This window comes from Chiloscyllium punctatum, chromosome 31, assembly GCF_047496795.1.
Source record: "Chiloscyllium punctatum isolate Juve2018m chromosome 31, sChiPun1.3, whole genome shotgun sequence".
Classification (NCBI taxonomy): Eukaryota; Metazoa; Chordata; class Chondrichthyes; order Orectolobiformes; family Hemiscylliidae; genus Chiloscyllium; species Chiloscyllium punctatum.
This window is the reverse complement of record NC_092769.1, coordinates 5,037,144-5,064,701: the sequence shown is the minus strand read 5'-3', so window position 1 is coordinate 5,064,701 and position 27,558 is coordinate 5,037,144. Positions and strand designations below refer to the sequence as shown.

Sequence of the window (27,558 nt, the reverse complement as noted above, 5' to 3'; positions counted from 1 at the left end):
AATTCTCTACTACAGAGAGATGCAACAGCACAGGCCAGGGATGTAAACTGGGATTTTCCAGATCTCTGTGGGACTCAGTGCCAATCTCCATGTGTAACCCTCACAGCATCAGTCTAATTTCCCATTCTGTCTATTTCTCTGCCTCTTGCAGGTAATCAGGAAGGTCCTGACTCAATAGACTTCCCAACTGCTGGATGGGTCGTCCATCACCTCATCGAATGCAGTGGGTCAGCTGGAGCGCAGGGAGATCTGGATCCTTCAATAAATCCTGTAGCGAGGTAATATCACTCACAGTGACCAGAGCAGAGGACATTTAAAGGGCGAGAATCTTCAGCTCACAGCACATGTTATAGATACAGTGCTGAAGGGCAAACACAGGTCATAAAGCTCCCAGTCTCAATCTCCACCCTCTTGTAAGAGGATTATTTTCCAGCTCTGCTGTCCTGAGCCTTCCTGAGACAGTATAGCGAGTTCACAGTTATCAATCCAGGCCTGTGCTGTCTCAGTGAGCATCAGTACAACAGAGGGGAAAACAGGCCTCCCTTATGTAAGTGGTATTGAAGCTTAAGATCCTTCTGTTCCCTGGTCCCTCTCATACATTCTCTGTTGTCCTATCATCGAGTCATACAGCACGGAAACTCACCTTTCAGTCCACCTTATCTGAGCCAGTGCCCTGAATGCTTCTTACTCTGAGAACAGTTCCTATCCCTGTAACTTCCTCCCTTGTCTACAATCCCACTGTATATTTAAAACCTACTCCAATGCTGAATATTCTCCCTGTCTCTGTCAACTGCTCCAATCTGAATAATGTTCCCAATCCCAGCAATCTCCTCCTTTAGTCATTACAATAATCCCTATTACTGTCAACTTGCACAATACCCACAGCCCGCCCTGTCTCTGTAGCATCCTCCAGACTTTACCAACCACTCCCATCTGTGTACCTTCCTCCAGCCCCTACAGCACATCATATCACTATCACCTTCAATCCCTATAACATTCCTGCCTCCTGTCCTTCATCACCACATGGCCCCTGAAATCATACTATCCGAACAGACCTCCCTATCTGAGTAAACTCCTCCAGTCCCTTCAGCCTTTCCTGCCAGTGTAACATGCTCCAATCCCTGCAACCCTCCCTGTGTATAGTGTTCTGAAGCCAATTTAACCTTCCCCATGTCTGCAACCGCATCCATCCTCTGTGATATCGTCTGTCGCTGTGACCTTCTCCCAACACGACAATGTTTCCTTACTCTACCTCCTGCCATCACTACTAGCCTTCCTGACTCTGTAACCTCGTAAAGCACTAATACCATCCATGTACCTGAAACATCCTCTTTATGGCTGTATCCAAGCCCACTCTGTACAGCTCCCTCTTTCTGTAACCTCCTTCTGTCTGAAGAACCATCCAGTGTCAACACCCCTCTGTATTACTAACTTCATCCAACCTCTTCCAGTTCCTCGCTATCACTGTACGTCATCCTATCCCTACTCGCCTCCTTATCACGTCATTTCATCTCTGCAAACCTCATGGTCATAATAAATCTCTTCTATCTCTACAAAATAGTCCAAATCTCAGTAAACTCTTCTCTTCCTACTCCCCTGCCTGTGCATGTAATCTCATTGAGTCTTTAGAAACATTTGCCTATGACCACTTCTGGAAAAGACGACAATATATGTTTCTCCAATGAACACTACATCCTATAATCCTCCCTGTCACAGTAACTTTATCCAACCCATTCACACATTCCTTTTCAGTCACCTCCTCCAGCCTCCACAGGATGATTGACCATCCCTATCTCATTAAGTCTCGGTCAGACTCCAAAAGCCCCTCTATCTCTGTAACCTCCCATAGTTAATCCATCCCTTTCTATTTCTGTAACCGCCTCCATTCACTCCCTCCCTCCCTATCTCTTTCACCTCCCCCAGTCACTCCTTCTCTCCCTTCTCCTTAAGCTGACCAAATCACTCCATCCACAGCCTCCACAAATGGCGAGTCAAAGGGCCTGTTGCTGTGCTGCACTGTTGGATTTTCGAATTTCCTGGCATCTACCTGGCAGAGCCTCTCCGAATCCTAGATGTTCTGTTCAATTTCTTTGCGATTTTTTGAAATGTCAATGGTTCAACCTCAGTCTACGCCACCTCTTTCTATGAGAAAATCCCACCAACTCCAGGATCAGCTGAGTGATCCTTCTCTGACCTGCCTCCAATACAAGAATAGCTTCCCTTCGGGAACTCACACTGTTCATACTATTCGAGGGGTGGGCTGACTGGTACCTTGTATAGTTTTAGAAAGAAATCTATGTATTTTGACTCCATTCCATTTGTAATAAATGGCAGCATTTGCTTTACATTCTCAATTACCTGCTGACCCTGTAAGCTACCTTTTTCAGATTGGTACACAATGATTCCCAAAACCCTTTGTGCAGTCAGTCTGAAACCAAACAGTGTTAGCCTGACAGTAAATCAGGAACGTGCTGGAGTGTATTATAAAGGATATGGCAATAAACGATAACTGGACACTTAGAAACAATTGGAGATGCATGATATTTTAAAAGGAGTATATTTTTAAATCTGCTGAATTCTATATTTTGGTGTCACCATAAATGGCAGAATAGGTAAGGGTGGGGGAGGCTAGTGGCAGGAGGGGTATATTTGAAATTTCAGAAGCATTTTGACAAGTTTTAACCAGGGCTGAAGAGTAGTGAGAGAGAGAATAGGGCCCCTGAAAGGTCAATGGGGCTGTCTATGAGGAATCACTGTTGATGTGGAATATCCAAATCAAATATTTTGCGTTAGGATTTACTGTGAAGAAAGATATGGAAGCTCGAAAACTTGGGAAAATACATCGTGATATCTTGAAGAGAGATTAAATTTGAGAACAGGAGGTGATGTATGTCTTAACATGCAAAAAGTTAGATAAAACCTTGGGACATGATCAGATGTATCCCAGTGCCTAGTGAGAAGCTAGGGAGGAATTACAGAGCCCTTCGCAGAGATATTTGTATCAGTGACAGCCACTATAGGCCAGTGAGACTGATGGGAGGGTAATTTGTTGGACTCGATTCTGAGAGAGGATCATCATACATTTGGAAAGGCAAGAACTCATTAGCGATAATCAACATTGCTTTGTGGGTGGAAACTGATGACTGAGTGTTTGTGGAGGTAGACAAATAACAGATCAAGGCAGAGCAATGGATGGTGTCTCCATGGACTTTAGCAAGGCCTTGGACAAGGGTCTGCATGGCAGACTTGTTATTATGTTTAGATCACACATAACCAGGGAGCGCTCACCAACTGGATACAAAACAGGATTGACGGTAAGAGACAGAGCATGTTCAGAGAGGGTTACTACACAATCTGCATGCCTGTGACCAACGGTGTGCCATGGGGTTCGGTGCTGGGTCACTGTTGTGTATCATTTATATAAACGGTTTGGATGATAATACAGGAGTCATCGTTAGCAGGTTTGTGAGTGAGACTGAAATTAGTGGTAAAGTGGACAGCGAAGAGGGTTATCTAAGAGTACAATGGGGTCAACAGTACTGCTAGACCAATGCGTTTAGGAATAACATGTGGCCAAATGCAAGATGTTGCGTATTGCTAAGGCAAACCAGGCTGGACTTGTACAGTTAATGTTCAGCCCCTGGGTAGTGTTATCAATCAGAAACCCAGGGATGCAGATACACAGTTTTCTTTTGAAAGTGGTGTCACAGGTAGACAGGCTGGTGAAGCAGGCATTTGGGATGGTTATCTTCATTGGTCAGAGCATTGAGATTAGGAGTTGGGATGTCATGTTGTGGCTGTACGGAACATTAGTGAAGCCACCATAAAGCATTATTGATTATGTGGAAAAGCACAACTGGTTCACTTATGTCCTTGAGAGAAGGGCATCTGACATTCTAACCTGAAGTGGTCACATGTGACTCCAGACCCACAGTAATATGTCAGACTCTGAGCTACCTCTGAGCAATTAGCAGTGGGGTAATGTACACTGGACCAACCGGTGACATCCTCAGCCCATGAAGGAATCAATGAAAATACATGTCCATCTCTACCTCTGCAAACCACTCCAGCTGTAACAATTCATACTGGCTTAGTAACATTGTTCAGGCCTTTGCCTCTCTCTGTAACACTGTTACTACCTCCAGCGCCTTCAACTCTCCCTGTTCCTATCATCTGATTAAACCCTGACAATGTTTCCTCTTCCTACTGCACTCACCCTGCTAGTCGACCCCTAGTGATCCCTTTTTTAAAAAAAATCCATATTTCTAAAGCATTGACTTCTTCAGAATTGTTCGGTTATTTTTGTATTCTCAGCAGCTCTTAATCAAATTTGGTAACTCCTGGGAATTACTGGGTCAAGACTGTCCGAAGTGGGGGAAGAGCATTGGTAAGGTATCGAACACCTCGATACTTGCTGTGGGCAGAAAGGGGAATCCAGAAGAAAACAGCACAAGGAGCGTGCTGTCACACCAACATCTCACCCACCCCTTCCCATGGCCACCTTCTCCCCCAAGTATAACGGAGTCTGTGGAAGGCCACATTGGTCTGTACAGCCACCTACAGACTCCCCCTCCCCCTGAGAGTGGGAGAGAGTCAGCCTCGTCTGTGACCCATCACCAATAAGATGGTGAGATAGGAAAGTTGAATTCAGTTGTCCTACTGCCTTTTTTTACAAATTCCAATAATTCCCCGTCCAATGCCATGCCTTACAATGTAATGCTGAAAAGGGTCTAAGGACTGTCCTTCCAATTCTGTGTTCTGACTCTTATTACCCAGAATTTTGTCTCCTAATGATTGATAATCTGAGGCCACAAATTTTCTTGATCATCCCATTGTTGTCCCTAGCGATGAGAGTTTCCCATCCTCCTTCCCATTCTGCCTGACTTTCCACAATATTGTGTAGCCGTGAATATTAATGCCCCACCTTTTGTTCACCCTGTGACCATGTCTCCCTGATGGTGATTAGATAGAAATCACAAGTCACACGTGCATATCCCTTATTGCAAATACTTCGTGCATTCAAATTAATAAATAGTAATTTACTCTTTAAATCACAATTTCCTCTCACAAACTTATCTGCTGATGTACAATTTTCGTTAAACTAGGCCTCTTCTGTTTCTTTCTGTTTCTCCTCAGCCACAGCCCCATGCTTCAATATTTCAATCTTTCTCTATGGAAATGGGAATTTCCTTTCAGCTTTTCCAAGTCCCTCCTTGTCTGTGTTAGTTTAAAGTACTCTACATAATCCTGGTCAACTATTCCCAGCACTGTATCATCCCATTACAATAGCTGACTCATCCCTGAGTACTGGTAGCAGTGCTCACTGCATCAGAACCTCTTCTTTTGCCACCATGGTTTCATCCTAAAAACTTCCTGCACTCTGGTGATATCACTCAGTATCTCTCCATGTGGTATCCCTCGCTAGGTGGATCTAATTGCTGCCTCTGTCAGCGCCTCTCGCTCTTACACCTGGTCTGAGATCCTGAGCCAAAAGAATCCACCGAATCGCAACAGCACAGACCAGGGACGGAGACTGGGTTTTTCGTGGTCTCTGCTGGACTCAGTGCTACTCTACATGAGTTATCTTCACTGCAACAGTCTAATTTCCCATTCTGTCTTTTTCTGACTCATGCAGGTAATCAGGGTGATTCTAACTCCTGTTTCATCGATCACCTCATTGCAAATGCTTGGTCAGCCAGTGAGAGGTGGAGATGGAGATGGAGAGGGAGATCTGGAGCCTTCAGTAAATCCTGAAGCCGGTAAGATCAATCACACTAAACAGCACAGGGTGGAGGTAGTAGACGTCTATATTCAGACCCAGAAGACAGTACAAAGATACACTGCTGGGCTACATTCTAGGCTTAATTCCCACCATCTTGTGAGGGTCCTGCTTTCCCCTCCGCTGTACTGGTACTCCCTGAGACAGTACAGGAGGTCCCAGGCAACAGGCCTGGCCCATGCTGTATTAGTGACCTCTCTAATATCCTCCAGTCCCAATAATCCTTCCTCTGTTTGGAATCTTCTCTAGTCCACACAATGCTCTCTATCTCTGTCAGGTTCTCCAATCCCTAACACCCTAATCCTTAAACTTCTCCAGTAGATACTGAATTCCTTCATCCATGTAAATGCTGAGTCCTGTCTATCCCTGTAAGCTCCTCCTACCAATGCCACCCTCCATGCCAATGTGTTTTGTCTATAATCTCTCCATCCATCCCTATCTGGGTAAATGTCTCCAGTTCCTACAAACCTTCCTTATCTGTGAAAAAATTGTAACCTCGTTATCGTTCTCCAATTCTTCGATCTTAATCTATTTAAACTTCACCTGCACCCCACCAACCCGCCTGACCACAGGAACCTCTTTCAGTTTATGCAACCCTCCCCATCTGTGTAACCGTCTCCAACCCAGCAACCTGCATTTTCTAGAGCCTAGAAGTCTTTTTATATCTGTGAACATGTTCAGTCACTACAACCTTCCATATCTCTGTTAGTATACATAATACTCTTCTCCCTGAAACACCCACTGTCTGTGCCTCTCTCTCTGGCTGCCTCTCCCTACATCCATTCCTATCTCCAGAGTATAACCCAGCTCTCTCTATCTCTGTAAATTCCTCCAATTACCCAAGCCCCTTTGTCCCACTGACACTCTTGACCAGATGTAACTCCGTTTAACTCTAACATCCTTGAGATCCTGTAAGACTCCCTATCTCTGTAACCTCTACCTATCTGTTAAAACTACAACTACTGAGGAATGACTCCCTCCATTCGCCATAAGGCAGATGGAATGACAGTGAACAGATATGATCGAACTGTCATGCTGGAGATGTAGATCCAGAATGACCATCGCAGGGAACTGAATATTGAAAGGTTGTTGGGATCTCGGCAGGCTAGGCAAAAAGCCAACAAGTTGTGAAGAAAGGCTGAGGTTAATGCATCAATGAGATAGCCACGTTGAACTGAAGTCCGAAATTTGGAGGCTATTTGGGTGGAGCTGGGAATGAACAAACAGCAGCAATCATTGGCCAGAGTTCTTTTATAGGGACCAACCACTAATGGTAATGTAAATATGGTTACAGTCAGGACACTGAATGTAGTTGTAGCAAGGGCAGTACAGGAACTGTGTGTGACAGTGGTCTCCATCCCGAGTGGATAACTGATGAGTATCAGGGCTGCAATAGATGGAATCGTGGATTGTATACGAGATGGTTTTCTATAACATCATATCAAGGAGCCAACAACAAAATTGTCTATTGTAGATCAAATGCTATGTAATAATAAATATCTAATAATGCCACGATAAAGGAGTGTTGTGAACAGAGACCCATAATGTTATGCAGGACATATTGAGTTTGAGCTCAGACCATGAGATGTAGGAGCGAAGTTAGGCCATTTGGCCCATTGAGGATGCTCTGCCCTACAATCAGATCATGGCTGATCTGATGACCTTCAACTCTAATTTGCTGCCTTTTCCCAAAACACTTATTTGCCCGATTCATTAAAATCTGACCAAGTCTGTTGTGAATATTCTTAATGACCCAGCCTCAACAGCCCCCTGCAGTCAGGAATTCCCACAGAGTCTCTACCCTCTGAGTGAAGACATTCCTCCTCATCTCCATCTTAAATGGGTGAGACCTTGCTGGGATTTTCTGCCCCCTGGTTACAGATTCTCACACCATGAAACGAACTGGAGTGACAGAGATAATTCTTGCAGATGAAATGAAAATTGATGGAGTTGTGGTTAATGAGCAAGGTGATCCAAGGGTGCAGGAGGTTACAGATCGGTAGGAAAGATGTGCAGAGAAATGACAAATAGAGTTTAATCTGGACAAGTCTGAGGTCATGTCAAATTCAAGAAGAAAGTTAGCATCCTGAGGGACATTGATATACAGAAGGATCTTGGTGCAAGTCAGTAACTCCCTGAAAATGGCAACAGAAGTGTTTCAGATAGGAAAGAAAGCAAAGGGAACACTGGCCTTCATCGGTCACAACGTTGGGTATAGTGATTTGCATCTGATGTTGTAATTGTACAAAACTTCTGTTTGGCCACGTTTGGAGTACTGTGTGCAGTTCTCATCTCCACACAATAGGAAGGTTGTGGAGCCTTTGGAGAGAGTGCAAAAGGGGTTTGTCAGCATGTTGTCTGTGCTAGGTTTTTGAAGGGAGTGTTAGGTATAAGAGGAAATTAAACAAAGTTGGATTGTTTTGTGAGAGTATCAGAAGCTGACAGGCGACCAGGTACAGGAAAATAAAATTATGGCAGGGACAGGTCATGTGGATAGTCAGAATCTCTTTTCCAATGTGTAAGTTTCAAATAGTAGAGCACAGAGATTTAAGCTGAGAAAGAGGAAGTTTAAATGAGATGTGTGATACACGTTTTTAACGTAGAGAATGATAGTTACTGAGGGAGGTCGGAGAAGCAGAAATATGAACATAGCATTGAAGTGGCATTTGGACAGAAACATGAACAGGTAGAGAATAGAGGGATATGGACTATGTGCAGGTAGATGGGACGAATTTAGAATAACATCATGGACAGCACAGCCATGGTGGCCGAAGGGCCTATTACTGTGCTGTACGGTTCTGTTTTCTAACTTCCGGGCATCTGGGCAGCATGGTGTCACAGTGGTTAGCCTTGCTGCCTCACAGCGCCGGAGACCGGGTTCAATTCCTGCCTCAGGCAACTGACTGTGTGGAGTTTGCACGTTCTCGCTGTGTCGGCGTGGGTTTCCTCCGGGTGCTCTGCTTTCCTCCCACAGTCCAAAGATGTGCAGGTCAGGTAAATTGGCCATGCTAAATTGCCTGTATTGTTAGGTAAGGGGTAAATGTAGGGGTATGTGTGGGTTGCGCTTCGGCGGGGCGGTGTGGACTTGTTGGGCCGAAGGGCCTGTTTCCACAATGTAAGTAATCTAAACTGTCAGATCCCCCCAGAATCTTGAATGTTTCATTCAATTTCTCTCTCATGTTTTCTGAATGTCAATGGGTTCAACCTCCATCTACTCCACCTCATGAGAAAATCCCTCCATTCTCAGGACCAGCTGAGTGACCCTTCACCGGCCTGCCTCCAATGTGACAATGTCGTTTCTTAGGGCACTCAGACTGCTCATAATGTTCTAGGTGTGGTCTGAATTGTACCTTATCCTAGATCTCCCTCTTTTTAGATGCCATTCCCTTTGTAATAAATGTCAGCATTTGATTTACCTTCTCTATTACCTGCTGACCCTGTGAGCTACCTTTTTCAGATTAATAAACAAGAACTTCCACAACCCTTTTCGTTGTCAGTCTGAAACCAATTACTGTTAGCCTGACAGTAAGTCAGGAGCATGCTGAAATGTGTTAGAAAGGATACGTGGACCTTAAGAAACACATTTTATACAAGAGACGTTGTTATTGAGCCTGTTGGATTTTATTTGTTGGTGTGAATATAAATGGTAGAGTAGATAAGGGTGTTGGAGATGTGGTGGTACGGAGGTTATGGATTATTTGAATTTTCAGAAGCCTTTGCACAAGTTTCAAGAAGGGCTAAAGAGTAACCTGGTAGAGAATAGGGCCCGTTAAAGATCAATGAACTCACCTATGTGTGGAACCAGGGGAGATGGTGAGATCTTAGCAAAAAAAAATCTTGTCAGTATTTACTATGGAGGAAGACATGGAAACTCGGGAGCTTGGGGAAATAAATAGTGATGTCTTGGAAAGAATCCTCAACAGAGAAGAGAAAGTGCTGTAATCTTAAAACAAATAAAGGTCGATCAATCCTCAGGAGCTCATTAGGTCGATCCTGGAACATCGTGGGAAGCTAGGGAAGAGATAGCAGTCTCCCTAACAGAGATATTTACATTATCAACAGACGCAGTGAGGTTCTGGAAGACTAGAGGGCGGCTAATGCTGTTCCATCACTTTAAGCTGAAGGGAAAAACCAGGAAATTACAGCCCGGTGAAGGGTAAGTTGTTGGAGGAGCTTCTGAGAGAAAGGAGTTACGTATATTCGGAAGGGCAAGGGCTGATTAGAGATAGTCAACATGGCTTTGTGAGAGGATAACAGTGTTTCACAAACTGGATTGACTCTTCGAGGTGGTGGAGACAGTGAGGTCTGCAGATGCTGGAGATCAGACGTGAGAGGGTTTTGCTGGAAAAGCACTGCAGGTCCGGCAGCATCTGAAGAGCAGGAAAATCGACATTTCCGACCGGAGCCCTTCAACAGGAATGAGGACGTTGCCAAGAGATAGATGAATGTAGAGCAGTCAATGTTGTCCACACGGACCTCAGCAAATAATTTGACAAGATTCCAAGGGATGTAGAACGTCTAGTCAAGAGGAAGAAGGAAGCTGACTTAAGGTTGAGGAAGCAAGAATCGAGTAGAACTCTAGAGGGTGTCTCCGTGGTTAACACTGCTACCTCCTAGCACCAGGGAGCTGATTTTCATTCCAGCCCCCGGCGACTGTATGTGGAGTTTGCATGTTCTCCCATCATCTGCGTTTGTTTTCTCCCAGTGCTCCGCTTTCCACCGGCATCCCTAAGATGTGCAGGTTAGGTGAATCAGCCGTGCTAAATTACCCGTAGTTTTCAAGGATGTGTAGGCTTGGGCATTTTAGTCATGGAAAGTGTCGAGTAATATGGTGGGGGAATGGGTCTGGGTGGAATACTCTTTGGAGTCTTGGTATGGAGTTGTTGGGCCAAATTGCCTGTTTCCACACTGTAGGGATTCTCTGAAGGTACCAGGAAGGAACTGAAGAATGGACTTAGGACAGCTTGAGGGGGCATGAAAAAGCTTTGTTGGGAAGGATTAAGGAAAACTGTAAGGCATTCTCCACTTACATGAGGAACAAGAGCATGGCCAGAGTGAGGGTAAGGCTGATTAGGGATAGTGGAGGGAACTTGTGTTTGGAGTTGGAGGAGGTAGGGGAGGTCCTTAATAAATACTATGCCTCAGTATTTACGACTGAGATGGACCTTGTCATTTGTGAGGACAGCATGAAAAGGACTGATACATGTTTACAGGTTGATGTTAAGAAGGAGGATGAGCTGAGAATTTTGTAATACTTGGAATAAATAAGTCTGTCGCACCCGAAGGGATATGTCCAAAGTTACGACAGGAAGCGAGGGAAGACATTGTTGTACCTTTGGCGATGACCTTTGCACCCTCACTGTCCACTGGAGTCATACCAAATGATTGGAGGGTGGCAAATTTTATTCCCTTGTTCAGGAAAGGTAATAGGGATAATCTTGGGAATTACAGACCTGTCATCCTTATGTCTGTGGTGTGCAGATTATTGAGGACGACTCTGAGAGACATGATTTATGATTCATTAGAGATAGTCAGCATGGGGCTTTGTAATGGGCAGATCATGCCTCAAATCTTATTGAATCCTTCGAGAATGTGACACAACACGTTTATGGCTAATTCAGAAATTACGGAGGCATGGGATACAGGGAAACCTGTCTGTCTGGATACAGAATTCCTGGCTCACAGAAGACAGAGGGTGATGGAAGATGGAAAGCATTCATCCTGGAGCTCGGTGACCATTGGTGTTCTGCAGGGATTTGTTCCGAGAACCCTGCTGTTTGTGATTTTTATAAATGACTTGGATGTGGGTGTGAAAGGGTGGGTCAGTAAGTTTGCCACTGTCACAAAGGTTGGTGGAGTGGTGGATAATGTGAAGGGCTGTTGTAGGTTGCAACAGGACATTGAGAGGATGCAGAGCTGGGCTGAGAAGTGGCAGATGGAGTTCAGTCTGGAAAAATGTGAAGTGATTCATTTTGGAAGGTCGAATTTGATTTTAGATTACAGAGTTAAAGGTGGGAACCTTGGCAATGTAGAGGAACAGAAGGATCTTGGGTTACATGTCCATAGATCCCTCAAAGTTGCCACCCAAGCTGATAGGGTTGTTTAGAAAGAATATGTTGTGTTGACTTTTCTTAGCTGGGGGAATTGAGGTTTAAATCCATGAGGGTATGCTGCAGCTCTATAGAGCCCTGGTTAGACCCCACTTGGAATATTGTGTTCAGTTCAGGTTCCCTCATTACAGAAAGGATGTGGAAGCTTTAGAGATGGTAAAGAGGAGATTTACCAGGATGCTGCCTGGACTGGAGAGCATGTCTTATGAAGAAAGGTTGAGGGAGGTAACGCTTTTCTCATTGGTGTGAAGAAGGGTGAGGGGTAACATGGTCCAGGTGAACAAGATGGTGTAAGGCGTAGACAGTGAATAATGCGAGACTTCACTTTTGCATGGCATAAATGGCTATTATGAGGGAGAATGATTTTAAGTGATTGGAGGATGGTTAAGGGGAGATGTAAGAGGTAGGTTTTTTACACAGTGGCTGGTGGGTGGAATGCACTGACAGCTGTGGTAGTAAAATTAGATACATTAGGTACATTTAGTAGACTTTTGGATAGGCACATGGATGATCGTAAAATGAAGGGTATGTAGTAAGTTTGACCTTACAGTCGGATAAATTATTGGCATGGCATCATGACCAAAGGGTTTTGTGCTGTACTGTTCTGTGTTCTACCTTCCATGTGGTAAACTGGGTAATAAGCTCAGATCAATGCAAAAGGATAAGGCATTCAGGAGGAGCTAGTCAACTGGATACAAAATTGGCTTGATGGTAGAAGACAGAGGGTGATGGGAGACATGTTATTTTTCTGACTGGAGGCATGTGACCAGCGGTGTAGTCGGTCCACTGTTATTTATCATTTGGATAAATGGTTTGGAAGGGAATATTGGTTTCCTGGTAAGTAAGTGTTTTTGGGTGACACTGAAATTGGTGGTAAAATGAGCAGTGAAGAAGGTTATCTCTGATACAACAAGATGAACAATACTGCTGGGTTAGTGGGCTGAAGAATAGCAGATGGAGTTTAATTAGATAAATGTGAAGTGTTCCATTTTGGTGAAACAAACCAGGGTGGGACTTGCACAGTTAATGTTCGAGCCCTGGGTCGTGTGGTCAATCAGTGAACCAGGGGTGCAGGTACACAGTTTTTTGAAAGTGGTGTCACAGGTACACAGGCTGGTGAATCAGGCGTTTGGGATGGTTACCTTCATTGGGCAGAGCATTGAAAGGAGAGTTGGGATGTCATATTGTGGATCCGTTGCTCCCGATGCGGTCTCCTCTACATTAGGGAGACTGGACATCTCCTAGCATTGCGCTTTAGGGAACATCTCTGGGACACCCGCACCAATCAACCACACCGCCCTGTGGCCCAACATTTCAACTGTGGTTGTCAGTGACAGAAATATCTCCGTGAGGGACTACACATACCTGGGTGTCACCGAGACGGTGACCCTGTGAGGGAGCAGAGTGGAGTGGAAGCAGGAGAGACATATCTTTCTGCTGCTGTGATCCCCTGCATTGATTTTGAAAAAAACATAAGCGTCTTCACAGAAGAAAAAGTGAGTTCATTTGCTCATAATAAACCGTTACTTGCTGTAAATTGCAGCAAATTGACATTTTCTTTCCTGGAAGCAGGGCTGAAGGCTGATGTATCAGGAGTAAATGAAAGTCTGAATCAGTATCATAAAGAATCTCAGTCAGCTACAGGCCGATAAGCGAATGCATGTTAAACGTATGCCACTGTTATTAACTTTACACAACGTAATTCATTGAGTAAGACTAAACACGTTTCAGCTTAAGTCATGGTAGTGCCGGTTGGTCAAAGGAAAACGTTTTCTGTTACATTGGGAAGTCATAGCCCCTGCTGGTGTTCGAGACAAACACCGGGTCATTTAATGACTGGAGATTCTGTAAGACATCTATGATGCTGAGAGTTAGGTGGATAACACAGACAGGGAGGGGATCACACTGCTGTCATAACGGCCTGTAAGAAGGAAGGGAATGGGTGATCATTCAAGAGATACAATCTGGGAATACAGGATTACCCTGGGCGGAGAGGGGTGGTGAGACTCCCTCCCAATTCAGTTTCCCAGTTTGGAAGCTGATGAAGGTGCTGGCTGCTCAGGGGAGGACAGTCAGACCCATGTCTGTGATAACACAAGCGGCCTGACTGTACAGGAGGGGAGGGAGAAGGAAGAAGGAGCAATAGGCACAGGCCAGTCAGGAAATTGAAGAAGGTGTCAGTGGTTCTGTGACTGTCGATGTAATTGCAGGATAGTGGGGTCAAGAATGTCACTGCGTCCATCAAGTCTGCTCCACCATTCAATTTTGACTGATCGGTTTTTCAAGCCCGTTTTCCTTCTTTCCCCCTTTGATCTCATGGCGATCAAGAACTTTTCTACATTTGTTTTAAATCTACTCAATGACTTTGCATCCACAGCCATCTGTGACAATGAGTTCCACAGATTCCCCACTCTCTGGGCGAAGACATTTCCCTTTATCTCCGATCTGAAAGGTTTTCCCTTTTCTCGAATGCTGTGCCCTTTGTTACTCATCTCTCCTGTCAATGGAAACATCTTCCCAACGTCCACTCTGCCCAAGCCACTCAGTTTCTGTAAGTTTCAATCAGAACTCCCCTTGTCCCTCTAAACTCCATCATGTATAGTGCCAGAGCCCTCAAACATTCCTCATCTTTTAAGCCTTTCATTCCTGATATTTTTCTTGTGAACTTCCTTTAGACGTGCAACAGGTCCAATGCATCCTTCCTGATGTATGGGGTCCAAAGTATAAGATATTCAGAAATGATATAAAGGAAAGAAAAGGATGAAGGGTCGAAGTATTGGTTCAGGATAGTGTTAGTTAATGAGTCTGAGAGAAAGGGGATGCCTCCAAGTTCAGAATGAATTTTGCTGGAGCTATAGAACATAAAGTATAAAGTTATGTGGTGACGGACCGTCTGTGGGCTGCCATCTAATGGAAAAGGTACAGAAATGGCAGCGTGATCGTGTTGAGAAACTTGCATTATCCAGATACAGACTGGGATACTGACCGTGTCTGGGCAGTGACGGATTGCATGGAGGAGAGCTTACTGCAGGAGTATGTGCCCACTCCAAGGGAAAATGTACAGTTGAACCTTGGAAAAGTGGTGGGGAAAGTGGAACCAGTATCAGGTAGGAATATTTTCAGGCACGATGATCATTTTATTGTAACGTTCAGAATGACGGAAGAGAATACTATGCATTGACTGAGTTTGAGAAAAATCAATCGACTGGGAGATGCCTTCATTGGGGCAAGAATGAATCTGGGAAGTTATGACCAGAACACCAAGTTGGTCAGAAAAATACAAATTGAATAATGGGGTCCCTTCAATGGCTTGGGCCCGTTCGAGGAATAGTTCCTCACACTGGAAAGGCAGGGTAAACAAACCCAACGCTCCCTCGATGACAATGGAGCAAAAGGTTAAGGTGGAGAAGAACAATTGAATAGCTGTCAGATAGAGAACACAATTGTGAACCAGGAGAAATGTTGAAGGTTTAGGGTAGAGATGGTAGAGCGAAGAAATTTATGAGGAAACAGAGAGCCAACATAAAGTTATCCGACCTCTAAGGGAGCGTGCGAAAAGGTGGAGCAAGGCTGATCCAACACTTGAAAGAGGATTTTTACTGAGAAGAAGGGAAATGGCTGAGTGTGAGATGAATACTTCATCTCTGTCTTTACATAAGTGGCCGAACCCACCCAGGTCATGTTGACAGAGGAGGAAACTCTGTCACTAGAAACGTTCAAAATTGATGACGAATATCTTTGTGGCACAGGCAACAAACATGTTTCACCGTTTTTCCCTCGATATGAGTGACATTAAATCATTCATTCATCCATTCATGGAATAAAGGGGACTGCATCAATTTGGACACAAAATTGACTGATTGGTAGGGAATCGAGAGGAATGGTCACTAGATTTTTAATTCAGGCTGGAGAAAGATTTTCTGTAAAGATCCGCAGGATTCAATTTTGGGGACCTCATTCATTTTGATATGTATGAACGATGTACATCTGGTGTGCAGGGACCCTCTCAAAGTTTACGGTTGACACAGCACTTAAATTGTAAACTGTGAGGCAAACCTTACAGAACTCTAAACCTACATCGCCAACTTCTTCGAAACAGTAGAGAGGTGATTGATGAAGTTTGGCACATTGAAACATGAGACAATGCAAATTTCCAGCACGAATATTAAAAGACAACATAAAATAGGCAGGAATACAGAAGCACAGTATGTGCAAAGACCATTGAAGTTTGTAGCACATTAAACATAGGTAAAGCATGCAGTGTTCCTGTCTTTATAAATACTGGTAGTTCAAGAGTAAAGAGGTGATGTTGAACTTGCATCAAACACACTCGACTTCGAGTAACTTGCAGGTGGTGTTTGACACAGACGAATCACAACTTTGGTGATTGCTTTGGCCATGAGCTGATTTCTGACATCATGCCCTGACCATTATTAACTTTAACTACTCACTGCTCCAGAATGTACTTCACTGGCTGAACCCATCTGTTGTTTGAACCTTGAACTGTGAAATACAGACTTAATGATGACAACAACCTGCTGCTGACACTCTCGGGTTGAAACCTGCAGAAGCAAATCTGATTCGAAATCAGACCAAAATCCCATCCATCTGACATTGCTGTGCATGCTGATCTATATCGCTATTGTGTGTGGCAATGCCTTTATTTTAATATTCCCAAACACTTTCACTCATCTGTCCATGAAACTTCCCTCAGTCTCTCTGTGTCAATTATCCAAAACCCTGCCGTTAGTCATATTTAACCTCGTTTCCTTTAAGTATATTTTCTCTCAAGCAATGATTTTCACATTCAACCACCTTAAATACGCCCCCCACCAAGCACGCGCGCGCGCACACACACTCACACACACACGCCCTTGATGTGTGTATCGTTCCCATATGAGAGTAAAGTTTTGCAATACTCCTCATGCGAGGCAGATGATCCAGTTTACTGAGCAATGCACTGGCATAGTCTGCACAGCTCTCTATGTTGGTCTTCTCCCAGTTTCTGCTGCTTGAAGTGTTCTGTGAAAACGAATCGGAATTTTATGAATAAACCATTTCAGCTGATATGAAAATACCTTTGTTCAATGTTCTCATTCTTATAATTTTATGCTCTAAAGGTTTAATCCTCCAGTTAGACCCATCACCCAGTCTTTTTCTCCACATTTCTACAGCATGTTCTCAGTTAATTAACTGTCTGTTTCTTTATTTAAAGTGAATCTCTCTGTCTCTCTGCATCTTTCCCTGGCCTTGGTTATTGGCTCTCTAGTGTATGCGGACATTGTGAAGCTCAGAGACAATGAAATGGTGTGTGTCAGGCTGTTCACTTCCCAGTGTGTGCCATGTGGTGTTCCACGGATGGGGGAAGGTGATGTGTGTCAGGTTGTTGTTACTGATGTGTCCCATGTGGTGCTGCATGGACAGGGCTGTGCGAGTCAGGCTATTGTTCACTTCCTGGTGTGTGACCAACTAGGAGAAAAGGAGGACTGCAGATGCTGGAGACCAGAGTTGAAAAGTGTGGTGCTGGAAAAGCGCAGCATGCCAGGCAACATCCGAGGAGCAGGAGAATCGACGTTTCGGTCATAAGCCCTTCTTCAGGAATGAGGCTGCTGTGCCATGCGGCCTGAGATAAAAGTTGGGAGGGTATTAGGGAGAGGGGCGCTGGAAATACGACAGGTGGAATGCGGTGAGGGTGAGCGTGATAGGCCGGACAGGGGTTGGGCCATGAGGTCGGGTAGAAGATTACAGGTTAAGAGGGCGGTGCTGAATCCGGGGATTGGGACTGAGATAAGGTAGAGAGAGGGGAAATGAGGAAGCTGGAGATTTTTACATTCATCCCGTGTGTTTGGAGGCTTCCTAGGCGGAAGATGAGGCGCTCTTCCTCCAGGTGTCATGTAGCCAGAGTCTGGCAATGGAGCAGGCCAAGGACCAGCATGTCCTTGGTGGAGTGGGAGGGGGAGTTAAATTGTTCAGCCACGGGAGGTTGGGTTGGTTGGTGCGTGTGTTCCAGAGGTGTTCTTTGAAACCTTCTATAAGTAAGCAGCCTGTATCCTCAAGGTAGAGGAGACCACATTGGGTGCAGCGGATACAGTATTTGATGTGTGTGGAGGTGCAGGTGAATTTTTGATGGATATGGAAGGATCCATTGGGACCTTGGGGGGAGGTGAAGGGGGAAGGGGTGGGCGCAAGTTTTGCACTTCTTGTCATTGCAGGGGAATGTGCCTGGAGTGGAGGTTGGGTTGGTGGAGGGTGTGGACCTGACGAGGGTGTCACGGAGGGAGTGGTCTTTCCGGAATGCTGATACGGGTGGGGAGGGAAATATATCCGTGGTGGTGGGGTCTGTTTGGTGGTGGCAGAAATGACCGAGGATGATACGATGTATCCGAAGGTTGGTGGGGTGGAAGGTGAGGACCAATGGGGTTCTGTTCTGGTAGAGATTGGAGGGGTGGAGTTCAATGGTGGAGGTGTGGGAAGTGGAGGAGATGCGGTGGAGAGCATCGTCAACCATGTCTGAGGGGAGATTGCAGTCTTTGAAGAAGGAGGCCATCTGGGTTTTTCGGTATTGGAATTGGTCCTCCTGGGAGCAGATGCGGCGGAGGTGAAGGAATTGGGAATATGGGATGGCGTTTTTACAGGGGGAAGGGTGGGAGGAGTTGTAATCTCGGTAGCTGTGGGAGTCGGTCGGTTCATAGCAATGTCTGTGTTGAGTCGGTCGCCCGAGAAAGGAATGGAGAGGTGTAGGAAGGGGAGGGAGGAGTCTGAGATGATCCAGGTAAATTTGAGGTCGGGGTGGAAGGTGTGAGTATAGTGGATGAATTGTTCAGCCCCCTCGTGGGAGCACGAGTTAGCGCCAATACAATCATCGATGTAGCGGAGGAAAAGGTGCTAGTGTTAGTGTAGCTTTGCAAGACGGACTGTTCCACATATCTGACGAAGAGGCAGGCATAGCTGGGGCCCATGAGGGTGCCCATGGCTACTCCTTTGGTTTGGATGAAATGGGCGGAATCGAAGGAGAAGTTAGGACCAGTTCAGTCAGTCGAAGGAAGGTGTCAGTGGAATGGTACTGGTTGGGTCGGTGGGAGAGGAAGAAGCTGAAGGACTGGAGGCCTTCTTAAGGGCGGGTGGAAGTCTATAGGGACTGGATGTCCATCGTGAAGATAAGGCGTTGGGGGCCGGGAAGCAAAAATCTTAGAGGAGGTGGAAGGCATGGGTGGTGTTCCGAACGTAGGTGGGGTGTTCTTCGACTAAGGGGGACAGGACAGTGTCGAGGTATGCAGAGGTAAGTTCGGTGGGACAGGAGCAGGCTGAGGCAATGGGTTGGCCGGGGCAGTCAGGTTTGTGGATTTTGGGTAGGAGGTAGAAACGGGTGGTGCGGGGTTGTGGGACTGAGTTTAGAGGCGATGGATGGGAGGTCCCCTGGCGTGATGAGGTTCTGGATGATCTGGTAGATGATGGTTTGGTGGTGGGAGGTGGGGTCATGGTCAAGGGGGCAGTAGGAGGAGGTATCCACGAGTTGGTGTCTAGCTTCAGCGGTGTAAGTATCGGTGCGCCAAACTACCATTGTGCCTCCCTTATCTGCCGGTTTGATGGTGAGGTCAGGGTTGGAGTGGAGGGAGTGCGGGGCTGCGCGTTGTGAGGGTCACACACTTCGCGGCGTGTCCCATGTGGTGCTCCATGTTCGGTGGGGGTGGGTGTGTATCGGGCTGCTGTCCACTTCCCCGTGTATCCCATTCGGTGCTCCATGTTGGATCGGGGTTTCAGCAGTTTTGACTCACGTCTTTGAAAGATGATCTGTTCCTGTCCACTGAACGTCTGACGTCTGTGTTTGTCCCTCTGAGTGGAACGTGTGGTCAGTAACACAATGAAGCCCCTTGACTACTGTTGTAAAGGACCAGGTGTCTAACATCTTTGACAATGCTGTCACTTTAGAAAGGTTATTTGCTCCTTTTCTTGAAAGGGAGATCTTAAAGGTCGACACTGCCTACTGCAACCGGCTGAAGTAAATAACTTAGGAGGCTTTTCGGATTTTTAAAAAATCGTGATAACAATGGTCAGCTGGCACAGGACAGGATTTCCAGTTTTTCTGAGTTGTAACAATCACCAGATGCCTGGGATGGGAGAAGGGATGGACGTTCAGCAAATGATCCCTTGCTGCTATTCTCTCTGAAATCTGTCTTGATGCTGTTTGCTCCTGGATTGGAGAACTACATGCAATACTGACTGGCCTTGGATGTGTCTTTTTGGCAAGGGCTGAGTTTATGAGAAGTTAGTACATTGGAACATTTCATTAGTAGAAGGTACTGTATCCATTATTCTATTAAGATTTCCAGTTGTAAAGTTATTCTACATCCCTCTTCCTTTTTGTATAGGTTTTTATTAGAGTGCTTAAATAAATTGTGTCTTGCTTTAAGCTCTGTGCTTTTTAGATTAGATTACTTACAGTTTGGAAACAGGCCCTTCGGCCCAACAAGTCCACACCGCCCCGCCGAAGCGTAACCCACCCATACCCCTACATCTACATCTACCCCTTACCTAACACTACGGGCAATTTAGCATGGCCAATTCACCTGACCTGCACATCTTTGGACTGTGGGAGGAAACCGGAGCACCCGGAGGAAACCCACGCAGACACGGGGAGAACGTGCAAACTCCACACAGTCAGTCGCCTGAGGCGGGAATTGAACCCGGGTCTCCGGCGCTGTGAGGCAGCAGTGCTAACCACTGTGCCACCGTGCCGCCCAGATGATGAGCCGAATCGCATCTGGAACACCCATTTCACATCTACCTTTACTATAAGACAAGGTTAGAACCAGGCTATCAACTTAAACTATTTTAAGGCAGTCTGGTCTGGTCCATAGCCTGATTCGATACCGACAATTCCAAATTGGGTTCAGAACGTTAATCCCTACCATCTGGAAACAGGCCATTTGGCCCATCAATCCACAACAACCTTCTGTGACAAAAGGAGAGATGATTATAGCTTTAGCTTGGCGTTTTAAGTTTGGTGGAAACGCCATCAGGATTTTTGGAAATGGGTAAAATTCAATTGTAGATGAGGCAGCTTGAACAGTAAAAGGAATTGAATCAGTTTGAAATATGATTATTAGCATAATCAAAAGAAAAGTAGAGGAAGAATAAAGACAGAAAAATAAAGAAGAAAGGTTGAAAGAGAGAGACTTTCAACCTCAAATGTTAACAATTTGAGTAGAAAGTCGACTTAGAAGGCAGAGATGAATGTAGATGCTAGGCTGAGATGGGAGGATATTGAGCAGAAGCAAACCTATGGTAGACAAAGGTGTGATGTGGATCTGTTTAAATGCATCCAGGCATTGTCTACATTTGATGAGAAGGATGCGAAAGCCTTTTTAATTTTATTTGAGGAAGTGGCTAAACGAATGCACTGACCAGTAACCGTATCAATTTAGTTGATCCAAACAAAGCTGGTAGATATAAGGAATGAGGTATTTGCAACACTATCAGAGGAGGTATCTGACCAGAATGAGGAGGTGAAGAAACACATCTGAAGTGTATATGAGCTTAGGCCAGAAGCCCACAGACAGCGTTTTAGGAATCTAAAATAGCATCCCTGGTTAAACATACATTGAGATTGAAAGGATCAAACAAAGTAATTTCGAAAGGTGCATAAGGGCATTCAATGCAGAGCAAAAGTATGGCACTCTTAGAGAGATTCTTACTTGGGAGGAGTTCAAAGATTCGCCTCCTCCAGTCGTGAGAACTCGTGTGGAAGAGCTAGAATGGCAAGATTAGAATCAGAAATGACTGATGATTATCCATAAATCAAAGTTTGGCTTCTGTTAGGGATTGAGAAGCATGTGCATGATCTTTTTAAAACATATACCTGTGAGAGTAAGGTTTATTGGTGTAGGCCAGTTGTAGCAGCTGAGGAGGTTACAGCATTGAGAGGTACGGAGGCATGTCAATCTTTTCAGCTGAGACATGACAAGATATGTCATTCAGAAGGACGACTGGAGAGATGAGATTTGCTCAATTATGTAACGTGTAGTTGGAGTGTCTGGTGAAACCATCAACAGAAATATTTTACAGTTGGGAAGGAGGCCTTGAGCTTGGTGTTGGTGTTACAATATTTCAGCATTTAAGTTGCCAACAACGTTGTCTGAGACAAATAGAAATACTGATCGTAACACCTAAATATTTTTGGAGAAATTTAAGGCGAAAACTTCCAGTCTGTTCAGATAGAATTTATTGTTGCTGCCATTCAATGTAGAAGTTATACAGGTGACAGGGCGAGAAACCGTCCTTGCTGATAAGGTGACAAGACTTGGATGAAGAAAGGCAGAGGCGTTTTGTGACTGGAGTAAACTGACAGAAATAGAATGGAGTTGTGAATGTTTGCATGCTTAGTGTAGAAGCAATATATATGTATCATAGTCCACTATAACAATAAGAATAAGGGGTTTAAAATGAGGCTATCTTTGTGTATTGATGGTTCATTTTTCTTTCAAAGGGGGAGTTATGACTATACTGTCACTTTAAAAAGGTTATTTTCTCGTGGGTTTCTTTTTGAAGAGAGGTCTTAAAGACAGAGATGCCAAACTGGCGCCTGGAAATAGCAGAAGTAAATAACTGAGGAGGCCTTTAGGTTTTATTAAAACGGTGTTAACAATGGAAAGGCAGTGGTCAGCTCTCCCACAGCAGGTCTTCTCGTTTTGTTTCTAGCGGCAGCATTTAGAAGCTGCTGATGATCCCAGAAGGGTTGGAAGTTTCAATGCATGATCCCAATCTGCTCTTCTCCTTGAAAACTCTCTTGAAGTTTCTTCCTCCTGGATTGGAGAACTGCACGTAAGATTTCTGTATGAATTTACCTTTTCGTCAAGAGGCATGTTTATGGGGTGTTCCTGTATTAGGACAGTTAATGAATAGAAGGTGATGTATCTATTGTTTGCACAAATTTTCCAGTCGAGAAGCTATCCCCAATTGTTCTTCTCTTTGATTGTGTTTTAACTAGACCGTTTGAATTGATTGCATTCTGCTTAATGTTGAGAGGGTTGACCAGTCACAACACATCTGGAGCATCCAATTCACATCTATGTTTTAAAAAAGGAAAATATGATGAGGGGGTCTGATCTGGTCTATAACCCTTCCAGTTGAGGGGTTTCTGTTTGTGTCCTGTTATTGAAACGTTAGCAGAGGTGCTGGGGATTGTATGCTCGAGGACGTGCTGTGAGCTGCCTCAGGCATTCAGAGATGCCTGAGTATTTTGTGATCCAAATCTGGATGGAGCACACGAGGAACGGATGAGGATCCTAGGATTGTATTCATTGGAGTTTAGAAGATTAAGGGGAGATCTAACAGAAACTTACAAGATAATACATGGCTTGGAAAGGTTGGACACGAGGAAATTGTTTGCATTAGGCGAGGAGACTAGGGCCCGTGGACACAGCCGTAGAATTAGAGGGGGTAAATTCAGAACAGAAATGCGGAGAATTTCTTCCGCCAGAGAGTGGTGGGCCTGTGGAATTCATTGCCGCAAAGTGCATTGGAGGCCAAAACGCTAAATGTCTTCAAGGCAGAAATTGATAAATTATTGATGTCACAAGGAATTAAGGGCTGCAGGGAGAATGCGGGTAAGTGGAGTTGAAATGCCCATCAGCCATGATTGAATGGCGGAATGGACTCGATGGGCCGAATGGCCTTACTTCCTCTCCTATGTCTTATGGTCGTACTGCAGTTACAGCATCTGGGTGGGTAACAGGGACCACAAAAAAATGGAGCAGAGGCTGCAGACGGGGAAGCTCTGAAATCACAGAGTGAGTGTGTGGGCGAAAGGGATCTGCTGTGTCCACTCGGGGTTTGCGAAGACCAGCTTCCCAAGGGACACTTAACCCAGGAGCAGTGTGTGAGGGGACCTTACAGAACAAGGAGCTGGTTACAGAGCGGTGTTACCTCTTTCAACACGACCTACATCTTCATACCAGGGGGAGACGGTGCTGCCAGTGGCTGTTCGGGTCCCTGCTTCATTCAGCTTCTATGATCCGGAACGTTCCAGGCAGAAATGAGTGACATATCCACCATCTCCCAGTATCTCAGCATCAATGTCACTGTTCGGAAATGTAGGATATATATGGTGGATGAGGTGAATATTTTCTCCTCAGCAGGGTGTATCCTTGTTTTCCCAGTATAGTAGGATTCCCGATGGTGTACATAGCTCTGTGGGGTCCCCATGTCAATGAGGAGATCTAGAGGAACTGAAGGAATTCTCACCTCATTATTGTTGCAGTGTGCCCATGCACTGTACATCATCTAAGCGAATACCCACTGTCCTGGCCGCAGCCACAGCCTCGTCATTCAGAAACAGCCATTCCCATAGTCCTCGGATGTCCATTTGGAAAGAAAGGATGGAATCTCAGATGCAGGCCCTTTGTACACTGCTCAAAACACGCTCCTCCTCGCCACTTTCAACCACCAACCAACTGCATCAAAATATGCCGTTTGTACTGACAGCATAGGTGCCACTGTGAATATCAGATGGATCAACACATCCCATGCCTGAACGGGCCAGAGTGAAACCTCCAGAACACGCTGTTTCACTTAGCCCTGTAATTCCTCTCAATTACAGGATAATACTGCCTTACAAACTACCTGAAACAAATTGCATGTTGTATGTTCAGTTATATTCCACCTGGTAAACTACTATTCATTGACTTTACCTGTCTATATCAATTTTCAGACTGTCCACGTTCTTTTGCTAACTTAATGCCTTGCCAACTTAGTGTCATCACCAAACGTAGTAGCAGTACATCTGTTCAACTCCTCCTGATCATAGATATAGATTGTAAAGAGCTGAGGACTCAGCGCTGGTCACAGTTTGACTCCACTCGCTCCTGAATGGCTTTTGCCTGAAACGTCGATTTTACTGCTCCTCGGATGCTGCCTGAACTGCTGTGCTCTTCCAGCACCACTAATCCAGAAACTAGTTTCCAGCAACTGCAGTCATTGTTTTTCCCTATCCACTCACTACGCTCTGTCAAACTGATTGAAACAGATTTATCCGGAGTGCCTGATTCCTGTTTGATAACCAGTCCTCCCCATTCCGGTGCAGCACAGTTGAAGGACTGAATAAAAACGAGGAGCATCAGTCAGCAATCCAGTCCCGCGAGCCTGCTCCGCCATTTAATACAATCATGGCTGATGTCAACGTGGCCTCAGTCCCACTTTCTTGTCGCTCTCCCTATCCCATAATTTACTCAATGTCCGAGTACTCACTGCACTCCGAGACAGTGATTTCACAGATTCACAACTCTTCGAGAGAAGTAAGGTCTCCTCACCCCTGTTTTAAGTCTGCTCTGCCTAATCCTAAATCTATGATCTCTTGTTCTAGTTTGCCCCACATGAGGAAATATCCACTCCATACCGACATTGTCAATCACCTTTAACATACACCAAACCTCAATGAGGTCTCCTCTCCTTCTTCTAAACCCAGATTGTATCGGCCTGAACTGCTCAAATGCTCTTCAAAAGACAAATTCATCTCTGAAATCAGTCTAATGAATTTGTTCTGAACTGCCTTCATTGTAACTACATCCTTCTGCAGTCAAAGCGCTAGAAGTGTACAAGGTACAGCACTTAAAGTCTCACTAATACCTTGCAGAGCTGCAGCAATTCTTCCATTCCTTTATATTCGATTCGGTTTGGAATAAGTGCTGAAATTGCACTTGCCTTTCTCATTCCCTGCTGTACCTGCATGTGAGACTTGTGTGATATGCTCAAGTATACCCTGGTCCCTCTGCACATAAACACTCTGAAGTTGCTTTCCATTTCCATAACAAGTTCGATTCCTCTGATCGAAATGGATAATCCCATAATGTTCCACATTAAATTTTACCTGCAAGATGTTAGCCCTTTCATCTAAACTGCTCATTTCCATTTGTAAATTTTCTACATCATCATTGCATCCACCTACTTTGCTACCTGTTTTAGTATCAGCTGAAAATGTGGCTGTCGTGTTTTCTCTGGCCTCGTCCAAGTAATACAATCGATTGGAAATAGTCGGGCCATATGGTCTGAACTCTATAGAATCCCCAAAGGTGCCAACCATTAAACGAAACAACTATTCCATCTCTCTATATTTTATTGGCTCACTAGCCCTCTATCCAAGCGAATAACCGATGTCCCTTTATTTTGCAGCTTAATCTTTTGTGCAGCGCTTTAATCAATGCTTTCTCAAATTCCAGATACTTTATGCCAACAGGATCCCTATTGTCTACTTTGCTTGTCACATATTTAAAGAACTCGAACAAATAAATTCTTTAAAAGACAATGCTGATTCTGATGTATTCCATTTTGACGTTGCAAATCCCCTGTTGTTAATTAATTAATAATGGATTCTCACAATTTCCCTTAATTCCCAACAGTTTGCTCACTAATTTTATTCATTACTGATGATGATTATCCTAATTCCTACCCGTTGTATAACCTCTACGTTCCCTTTCCCGTGTTCCTGTATAACAGGCACAAAGATTTAAAAAGATCTGCTCCAATCGCTGTGCAAGGGGCATGAGTGTCTGAATGGAATAATTCTGTTCCTGGTTTACACACTCAATGGGCTGAATATCCCCATCATGTTCCTACATTATAGTCTCAATGTAGACGGAACATCCTGATTTACATTTTCAAGACCTGTTTCTCCTCCACCTGATGATATGTCAGGAGCTTGAGGTCTTACGAAATCTTCCTGTTGCTGTGTAACAGGATACAGGACGAGCTGAAGTGTCTCTTCATACTCCTTCACAACAGGTTTATACTGAACAATTACCTCCTGCATCCCTGAAAAGGGATCAAGGGAGTGGTTGGTCTTCTCGTGTTCCCATATAACAGATACATGTGTGAATGACCTCTTCCTTTCCATAACATGTCTCAAATAATTTTATCCCCTTCTCTAATTCTCATGCTGAATGACCTCTTCCAGTATCTTCCAGTTCCTGTGTTACAGACCTGAGGAGGCTGAATGGACTGGTCCTATTGCTGTGTAACAGGATACAGGAGCACAGCCGACTCTGGGTCTAGTGTTCAAGGATCGAGGAGCTGATTGGTCTCCTCCTGTTACTGTATAACAGGCTCCAGGAAATAAATAGTCTCATTCTGTTCTGGTGTAATCGGTTTGAAGGTTTGAATATCCTTCTGCTGTTCCTGTGTAACAGGCCGGAGACGTGGAATGGATTCCCCTATTTGGCTGTGTAATTGTCCTCTGTTGCTGACTCCTTCCAGTGCTCTATGTAAAAATATGATCATCTTTCATTCTCATAAACTCCAATGGGTATTGGATCAACCTGATCATCCTTTCCTTACAAGTTAACATCTTCGTTGAAGCAATTAGTTGAGGGAACCATCTCTGAGCTGCTTCCAATGTAATAATATCCTTTCTTCAGTGAGGAGACTAAATGTGTACACCAGACTCCAGATGCGATCTCACTAGGTACTGTACAGCAGCAACAACACTTTAACAGCCTGTTGTAAGGTTCCCACCCAGTTTAGAGCAGTGTCATCTGTCTGGGGGAAATGCACAACATTGCTGATAGACCATTCTCCTTCTCTTCTCCATCAGCATAACGGGAGATCTAGTGAAAAAAGGACAACGACACTTGAGAAGAACGAATAACGTGACGAGATTACTTCAACGTCCACAAAAGC

General features: G+C 44.8%; 1 long non-coding RNA gene across 1 annotated transcript; it reads left to right on the top strand.

Moving 5' to 3' along the window:
• Positions 1-157: 157 nt before the first annotated feature.
• Positions 158-27,558, top strand: LOC140456789 (uncharacterized). Its single transcript, XR_011953126.1, has 3 exons — positions 158-278; positions 5,636-5,759; positions 27,473-27,558. It is a non-coding gene; the product is annotated as an uncharacterized lncRNA (long non-coding RNA).